Source organism: Myodes glareolus, chromosome 17 (genome assembly GCF_982192425.1).
Source record: "Myodes glareolus chromosome 17, mMyoGla1.1, whole genome shotgun sequence".
NCBI lineage: Eukaryota > Metazoa > Chordata > Mammalia > Rodentia > Cricetidae > Myodes > Myodes glareolus.
Window position 1 is genome coordinate 6,536,000 of NC_142042.1, and position 9,254 is coordinate 6,545,253.

The 9,254-nt window shown below is 45.7% G+C and overlaps 1 protein-coding gene across 7 annotated transcripts in view; it reads right to left on the reverse strand.

Moving 5' to 3' along the window:
* The window catches only part of Zzz3 (zinc finger ZZ-type containing 3), a 66,186-nt gene extending 56,943 nt beyond the window's left edge, over positions 1-9,243 (reverse strand). For 2 of the 7 annotated variants that reach the window (XM_085677531.2, XM_085677529.2), the window contains exon 1: positions 9,106-9,243. The gene's annotated coding sequence lies outside the window, so the exon portion shown is untranslated. Of the gene's footprint in view, positions 1-7,300; positions 7,411-8,483; positions 8,826-9,105 lie in introns of those variants that run through there. The other 5 variants (XM_085677530.2, XM_085677528.2, XM_085677532.2 and 2 more) reach the window with 4 other exon arrangements.
* Between the last annotated feature and the right edge of the window lie 11 nt (positions 9,244-9,254).

Below are 9,254 nucleotides of genomic sequence, written 5' to 3' on the forward strand. Positions count from 1 at the left end.
AAACAGGTGCTCAATAATGATCAATTCCAAATCTCTCACTGCTCTCCACCAGTGATCAGAACCCATGCTATTCCAGCAATTCTTTTAAACTTTTTTGAAAGCTTTATTTGGAGCTGAAGCAATGTCTCAGCAGTATAAGAGCTTGCTGTACTTCCCAAACACCCACACAGCTCACATCCATCTGGGACTCCAGCCTCAGGGCATCTGACGCCCTCTTCTGGTCTCTGCAGCCACTGCATGCACATGGTGCACACACATGCACATGGTGCACACACATACATGAAGGCAAAATACACACACTTAAAAGTAAACAGAAAATAATTTTTACAAAAGCTTTGTTCATTTTACAAGCATTAGTATTGTGTCTGGTACCTGTAGAGGTCAGAAGAAGGAGTCAGGTCCCCTGGAAATGGATGGTTCCAGATGACGGTGAACCACCACATGGGTGATAGGAACTGAACACAGGTCCTCAGCAAGAGCAAAAACTCTCAACCTCATAGCCATTTCTCCAGTCCCAATTCTTTTCAACTTTTAAATTGCCAGCAAAAAAAGAAAAAAACCTTATCAAATGCTATGGTGATTTTCATTAGTACTGTATTATTATTTAATTAACAAACTAAAAATCTCAAAATTATGCCAAACATACTATTTAAATTCTTCAGTATTAAGAAGCCTCCTGCTCTGAAGCAAGGGAGAAGACGGGCAAATTAAGGGACACGGAAAGAAAGGAGTCCACCATCCCAGAGTCTAGCTGGCGTCTCTCAGTAGCTGAGAAGCAAATCTGGCAGTTAATATTTGCTATAAAGGCTGCCACCACACCTCTCATATACAGGTACTTTATGCTAATGTAGCAATGACTAAGCTTGAGGGCTGAATATCCAGGATCCTGAGCAAGGAGGGCCTGATTCCATTCCTGGACAGGGCCAGAGAATCTACACAACAGTCTGAAGAGAGGTCGGTCAGGTTAAGAGTATCAGCTGCTCTTCCAGAGACCTGGGTTCAACTCCTAGCAGCAACACGAACCTCACAGCATTCTGTAACTCCAGTTTTAGGGGATCGGACACCCTCTTTGGCCTCCAAGGTACCCATACACATAAAATAATTTAAAAAAAAAAACTATTAACAGCAAAGATATTCTACTTTCCCATAAGCCCATGGGCTAGACTTCTACTTTATAATTCTATTAGGTACCTTTAAGGACGTATCAGTGATAAGACAGCAATTTTCAATACAACCAAAATCCTACAAAACCCAGGAACTCACCTTAAAGATGCCCACACCCGTGTGCTCCACTCCAGCAAGCCTTACTTTCTTCTGAGTATTCTTTTGGCCTATCTCTCATGCCAAAGCCTGTGTTGGAACATCTTTAATGAAATCTACAATTCTGCTTTATTCCGGCTAGTCCTGAAATTCCTCGAAGTCACAAATCCTAGCTCAGCGTGAGTCAAGGCCCGCTGCAGAGGATAAACAGTGCATACCTCTCCACCCCCAAACACTGACAGCAGAGCCCGAAGAACCCAGGAGCTAAAAGATGGAATAAGTCAGGTATGGCAGGGGCTGGTGACACAGTTCGGTCATCTCAGCATGGCATACGGGAGGCTGACAAAGATGACAAGCCTGAGGCTAGTCTTGAGGCTAGTCTCAAAAAGCAAAACAAAAACTCTGAAACCAAGCAGGGTGCAATGCAGTGATATACATGATCCTGCAGTTAGTAGGCTGAGTCAGATTTTCTATTCAGAACCACCTGGAACTATATAATGAAATTCCATCTCAAAAACAAAGTAAAGCAAACCAATCTTTTAAGTGATTTATGAAGCATGACAAACTTTGAGAACCTGTGCCTTATAGTTACAAATTAATCAAAAATTTGTTGGTCAAAGTAGGCTAACAGAAGAGTATGCAGGTCAAGCCAGAAAACACTGGGACTAGTTCACCAACACTAACGTTTGTGGGCCAAGAAAAATAATACACACACGGAATCCTAACACTTGGGAGGTGGAGGCAGGAGATTAGGAGTTCAAAGTCACCCTTGGCTACACAACGAGTTTGAAGCTAGCCTGGGCATCATGGCCCCCAACCCCCAAGGCATTTATGAACTGAGTATAACTGACTAGAACATCTGCTCAAGGACCAGTGATTCATCACTCGCAACACACAAACACCCACACTCACTGAGACTGATAAACAACTCTAACCATCCCATGTCACTCTGTCCTCTACTATCCGTAATACAATGTTCTCCTAAACGTTCCATCAAATCCAGACAGAGCTGGACAGAGTTCAGCAGTTAACAGTGCTTAAATCATACGCAAAAACTCAGTAATGAATCTTTCCTAATGACTTTAAGTTAAGAGAGCAGAGTGGTACGGGAAGACAAAGGGCTAGCTTCGCACTTCCATCCAAAGGCAGGCTGAAAGAGACACTGACTTGGTAAGGGTCTCCCATGACTCACACATTTGCACAGCAGCTTACAACATGATTTTATAATCTGCATACAAACATGTGCATAAGTGTTTTGAATGCAGAACAGCTTTAACTTAAATTAGGACTTTTTCTTACTGGACTCTCTCAATAGTCTTTTAATAACTGAAGATTCGAAAGCAACCCCCTACCGCTGGCCCAGGAGTCACTACTACCTGAGGAATTCCAAGTATGTAAAGTAAGCTTCCAAGTAATGAAAAGGCACTAGCTGGTCAGGACACTGGACTCCAGTCTTGAGAACAGACTGGAGTGGGGGAGGTGGGGAGTAGTTGAGGACTGAGGCAAGGCAGTAATGACAGAAACTCAAAATACACTATTTACTTACACTCCATTAGAACAAATGCCGCCCCTCACACTTCCTAAAAAACGTCTAGTGTTGAGATCCCCATCTCAGGCTCCAAATGGAAGTGATAACAGAGCAGGCGGTCTCACAACGTTAGCACAAAAAGCCAAGCACAATGAAGCACACATTCTACGCTGAGATGGACACAATTGTGTTGTCCTGGACATCAAAATTACAGGGGAAGGAAAGAATGGCTAACAGCCAGAGAAAGGGTACAAGACTTTTGGGGCTTCTCTGTGATAACATCCAGTCAGCTCAATCTGTACAAATCCACTCAGCTGTGAACTTGTAAAAAACTTTACTGGTATTTATTTACATGTTTAAAAAAACAGGGCAGGGGAAAAAACAAAACGTCTCCCCAAGCAAAGAAATATTAATGTAAACAAACACAAAACTTAGTGGGATAGTTCACTTCAGGTGTATTAAGTGTTAGAGCACTTGTGTGCCTAGGTCTGGAGTAAAGGTTGGAAAGTATAGAAAATATTACAGCTAACTGTGAAAGCACAGGCTCACAATCCTAGCATTTGGGTGGAGGCAGGAGGTTTAAAAAAATGTAAGACCAACCTTAAGCTATGTAGCAAGCTTGAGGCCAGCCTGGGGTACAAAGCCCTGGGGGGGGGGGGGTGAAGCATGTTTGGGAGTTGTGGCGGTGCTGGTGGGGGAGAATAAAAAATAAAGGAAGGACATCACTACTCCTAGATATGGTGGAGCAGAAAGATTATTACAGATGAAAGGGAAAGCGGAGCCACAGGCAGAGACATCTGGGAGAGCCCAGAGTGAACATGTCCCTGGGCCAGGCCATGTGAGTTGAAGGAGGGAAGGAAGAGGACAGGGCCAGGACATCAAGAGGGAAAAGGGTAGACAAAAGGACCGGGTAACCAAAATGACTAAATAGGGAAAGGCAGCCCAGTCTTTGGGCTGGAGAAGTTTAGGGTACAGGGTAGGGATGCCAGTCATTTCCTGTACAGGTAGGGATGGAGGGATACTGAAGAACCTGGTGGGGCAGGTCTGCTTCGACATGTTAATAGACACCCTAGCTAGCCTTTTTGTCCCAGGTTCCTGAGACCTAACATGGAAGTAATCACAAACTTCTTAAAGAGATGTTAGTAATTCTACAAAACTTACGTTTCCAAGAAAATAATCTTGAAAAGTAATCCATCCATATGAACCCAAAGTGTTATTTCGCTTCACTTATGAAGAACATAAACTTGGTTTTGTTTGTTTGCTTGCTTTTTGTTTCTCGAGAGATGGTTTCTAAACTCATGGAAATCTGCCTGCCTCTGCCTCCCAAGTGCTAGAATTAAAGGTGTGAGCCACCACAGTCCAAGACATAAACTTTTATTTCTAAATGATAAGTGTGTAATAAAGCAAAATGAGGCTGGGAGAGTTTGACCCTCAGCACTAAAGGAAGAGGAGGGGGGAAAAAAGAAAGAAATATAACAGACAGGATGTATCTGCCTTGAAGATTTGTTTGCTGGTTTGGTTTGATTTTTTGAGACAGGGTTTCTGTACGTAGTTCTGGCTGTCCTGGAACTCGCTCTGTAGGCTGGCCTCGAACTGACCGAGATCCACCTGCCTCTGCCTCCCAAGTGAAGAGATTAAAGGAGATTAGAGGTGCACCACCACGTGGCCTTCCTTGAATTTACAAATCAACTAAGAGACAACTGGTTGTGCTATCAAGATGGCGCATCAGATAAAAGCACTTGCCCTCAAGCTTGACAACCTAATTTAATCTGGAACCCATAAAGTAGGAGAGAACTGTCTCCCCACAAGCTGGGTTACCAATGGCTTGAGGCCCAGAATCTCTGCTATGTTACAAATGATCAAGCTCACTGCAGCTCAATAAACATTAGATGGAGGACTCTTAACATGTAAGAAAGAAGACTAAGTTTAAAAATGAAAGATACAGGGCTATACAGAGAAACTGTCTCTAAAAAAACCAAAATCATATAAAAGACACAGGTGGGACACACCAGTAGACTCATCACTGTTCTGGAGGAAAAACAGCTTGAGGCCAACCTCCTGCGGAGGTCCTCAAAACAGCAGACAGAGGGAAGGGGTAGAAAATTGGGGTAACAGCTGAGTTGTGTAATGCTTATCTAGCATGATTGAAGTGCTAGGCTCAATTCTCAGCACTACAAAAGGGGGAGGAGGAGAAATAAACTAGCTTGACTTTCAGGCAACAACACTGTCCTCAGGGAAAGTTACAGAACTCACTCATCTGACAAGACAGAAATTATTGTACAACACCACACAGAGAAAGACTACTTGAGTAGAAGACAACAGGAAGGTAAGATGTGCAAAGTCAAAAACACCAAGTCCAGACAGTGAGTTTCAGAAGCCATACACACCTTTTGGGACTTTGCAAAGTGTATGACTCACGCATACACTTTTTTTCTAGTATGACAGTGGTTACCAAAGTACTAATTACAGAAAATTATACAAAAAAGTATCACAATTATACTAAAAGCTGCCAAAATACTATTATAATACTCAACTGTTACTTATTGTTTAAGGCCAAACTCAATTTTTACTTGAAATAGTTTCTTTTTAAAGCACCCGCAACATACTTCTATTGACATTTCTGGCTGTGTACTTTACTATAATCTGCATGAACAATGATTCATCCAAAATACTTCTTATTTTCTTCAACTGCAAAATAAGTCATTTGCAAAAGATTGATAATTTACAAAATTCACCACCAAAAACAGTGTGTAAAACAACAGCTGCAAGAGATTTCTTATTCTTATTACTCATTTAATTTTTTCACTTAAGGATTTTTTTAGGGATGGTTTCTCTGTGTAGCTATGGCTTCTCTTTTTTCCTCTGGGTATTTCAAGGATGGGGTTTTTATTCTGTCACCCAGAATGGCCTCGAAATCTCTGTGCCCAAGCTGGTGTCAAGCACAATGATCCACTTCTTCCTCACTCTCCAGTGCTGGGATTACAAGCATAAGCGACCATGTCCAGCTCAACTGTCTACTAAAGACTCCACACATTCTCAATTAAATATCTACTTCATCTACTAGCCTTTATTACAAGTGCTACCTAAGTGAACTGCAGAATAGTCTAAGAAACATTTAAGAGCTGGGGACAGTCGTACACCCTATTGCAGTTACAACACTTTGAAGGTAGAGGTGGAAATATTGCCATGAATTCAAAGCCAGCATGGTCTGCACATAGTGCTAAGCTACTCAAGTCTACACCGTGAGAACCTGTCAAAAACTAACAGCACCCCCACACCCACCCTGAAAGGAAGAACCTGTCACTTCAAGTGTCCCCCTCCCCCCCATTCTGAGCCTGCCTATTCTTGGGTTCTGGCCTATCTGTGGCCTATCTGCACCCTCTTATTCTCTACAGCTTTTACAGCTCCATGCCACTGTCAAACTATTTGTCTTTTAATATCATAACTCAACAGGTCCATTCCTCCACAAGCCAACCTGCACTAGACTGATTTTTAAAATAACAAACAAGTACACCGTTTGAGTCGTGTATGGTTTTCTTTAATTATTATTAGTGTAACAAGCTGGATGAACATAGGAGGATTTATATTTAGTAATGAATGCCTGCTGTCTCAGAATTCCAGAGACTGGAGCAAGAGGTTCCTAGATTCCAGAAAAGCCTGAGCAATATTACCTAGTTTTTAAAAGATGTAAAATAGAACTCTATTGCTGCTAAGTTTTTTCAGAAGAATGACAAAAAATTATAGATACTTAACATCTTCTAATTTAAGTAGATGTTAGTATTAACTACTGAGGTCTAGCATTCTAGTGAGCTCACTAAATGGCACGGTCAGGGCTGTTACTCTGTGGGGTTAGAAGAGACAGCTCAGCAGTTGAAAGCACTTACTGCTCCCCCAGAGGACCCTTTGGTTCAAAGCACCCTCGTGGTGACTCACAAACACCTGTAGCTCCAATGACTGTATTGTGACAGACACCTTCTTCTGACTTTCATCACACAGAGGCACATACACATAAAATATACATTTTTCTTAACTTAAAAAAAATTTTTTAAAAAGAACTTACTTTAGTTGAGCGAATAAACTTGTGAAAAAGTCCAATGCACTGACATGTTTTTAGTTTAGAACACATAATGTATGATTACATATAGTATGTTAAAAATTATAAAACTCAAGTGGTAATTCCCTTAAATCTATGTCTTAGAAAGACTTTTCTGTGCAAAGTCACCAGCACCCTAGAACATTTCCACTACAAAAAAATAGTTCTATTATTGGAGAAATTTTCAGTACATACCACCAAAATATCCACTTAAGAAAGTGTTCACAGGAGACAGATTTTGCACTAAATCATTTTATCTAGCTCCCCTTCCTAAAAGACAAACTAAAGCATAGCTCACACAATGATCAGGTTATAGGGTAAAAGACTGAGGGACCCTGGTAAACTGTAACAGGTAAAAGCATATAGCAATACTTTTGTAGTTTAAAAAGAGACAGATCAGCCAGGCGGTGGTGACTTACACCTTTAATCCCAGGACAGGGAAGGCAGACGCAGGAGGATCTCTGTGAGTAGGAAGGCATCCTGACCTACAGAAGGAGTTCTGGAACAGTCAAGGCTACAAAGACCGACCCTGTTTTGAAAAAACAAACAAAAGACCAACATGGATGGCTTAGTGGTTGCGAGTGCTTACTTCTCTCCCCGCCCACCTCGGTCCAGAGTTCTGATCCCGCATCTACTTCGTTTCTGAGCAGCTGACAAACTCCTGTAACACCAGCTCCTAGGGAATGAGATACCCTCGTCTGCCTCCATAAGCAACCGCGCACAGGTTCACATACACTGACCAAGACAGTGTATGTGGCTCGGTGTGATGGTTACCGCCGATCATCTCACCAGTAGGCAAGCTGAGACTGGAGGACTGCAGCGGGTTTGGGGCCTACTTAGTTAGCTCTACGGCTCTAGACTATCCTGGGCTACAAAATGAGCCTGCTTCAAATATAGGGGTGGGGGTGGGGAGGAGAAACTATATGAATGAATTATCTGGTTTCCCGACTGTGCATCATTTATACTTCGGAATACAAATAACTGAAACAAATACAGTAAACATTTAAGAGTAGATACTAGAAGTGGTCAGAGTGGTCACTTTAAGAAAACATGACCTATCATTTTATGCAACCTAGAACCACGAATATCGAGAGGGTATCAGTAACACTAAAAGGCAAAGCCCTACATCGAGCGCGTACATAACGATTTTATTCTGACCTCAGATACTGTCAGGGATGAAGGGGACTCCAAACATTGCCAAAAGCTCCTGTCAACCGCCAGGGTACTGAGAACGAATCAATGGTCAAGTGAGTAACTAAGTGATGCCCGGACACAAGCAGACACAAGGCTTTCTCTTAGGCGACTGGGGAAAGACACCGCAGCCACGGGCAACAGAAAAGTAAACAAGGCAGGAATGTTTTAGGAAACGGGTAACTGGGCAGAAACTGTCTGGAACCACGGCAGAGGGGGTTGCAGCCGAGGGACAGCGGCCGCCGGGCCAGCTTTCGGCAGGTGGCGGGCGCCTGGGGGCGGGAGGAGTGCAGCGCCCCGACGGCCCGTCCGCACGGCACAGCCTTGGCCGTCGCCGTGGCAGAGAAGGCGCGCGCAGGCAAGGCTCCCGGCGACCAGGGCACGCGCCCCGGCCCCTCCCTGACAACTTGCCTGCTGGAAAAAAGAGTTGCAGGTCCCAGGTCCCCGGAACCCAGGGATCCGCCATCCAGCACAACCGCTCTGCCAACCAGGTCCCGCGAGAAACGGGAGTTCTCGCGATACAGACCCACTAGCGTCTCGCGGGCGTGCTCAGGAACCAACATGGCGGCGGCGAGGGGAGAGAAAAAAATCACTACTTCGGGGCTTTGAGAAGTGTGCTTCGTTCTCGGACCGGAGGGCGGCGGAACGACGGGAGGAGGGGCAAGCCTTCCCCGCCCCGTGCGTCTCCCTCGAGTCTCCAGTGCGGGAGGAGCAGGGCCGGAAGCCGCACGGAGCCCTCCGCCGGCCGAAGCGCCGCACACAAACCCGAACTCGACCTCAGCCGGCCTCGCCGCGGGTCACGTGAGCGTCACGTGGGCCTCGCGCCCGGCGCATCCGCGGGCCTCCCCGCCCCCTCCGCCGCGCACGCACACGCGCGCGCGCGCCCGGCCCACGTGGGGGCGCCGCCGCCTCAGCCGCCCCCCTCCCGGCGCCCGTCCGAGGGGCTCCGGCCCCGCGCGCTTCCGCTGCGCTCTCCCCGGGTCTCCCCCCTCTCTCCGGCCGGCCCCGCCACGCGCCCCGGGAGCCCGCTCACCTCTCGAGCCGGGCCCGGCCGCTCGGGGAGGCGCCGCCCGCGTGGCCGCCCTCGGCCCCCGCCGCGCACTGGCTCGAGCGCCCTCCGCCGCAGGAAGCTCCACAGCGGCGCCGCGGCGCTTCCAGGTGGGTCCCCGCCTCTCGCTCCTC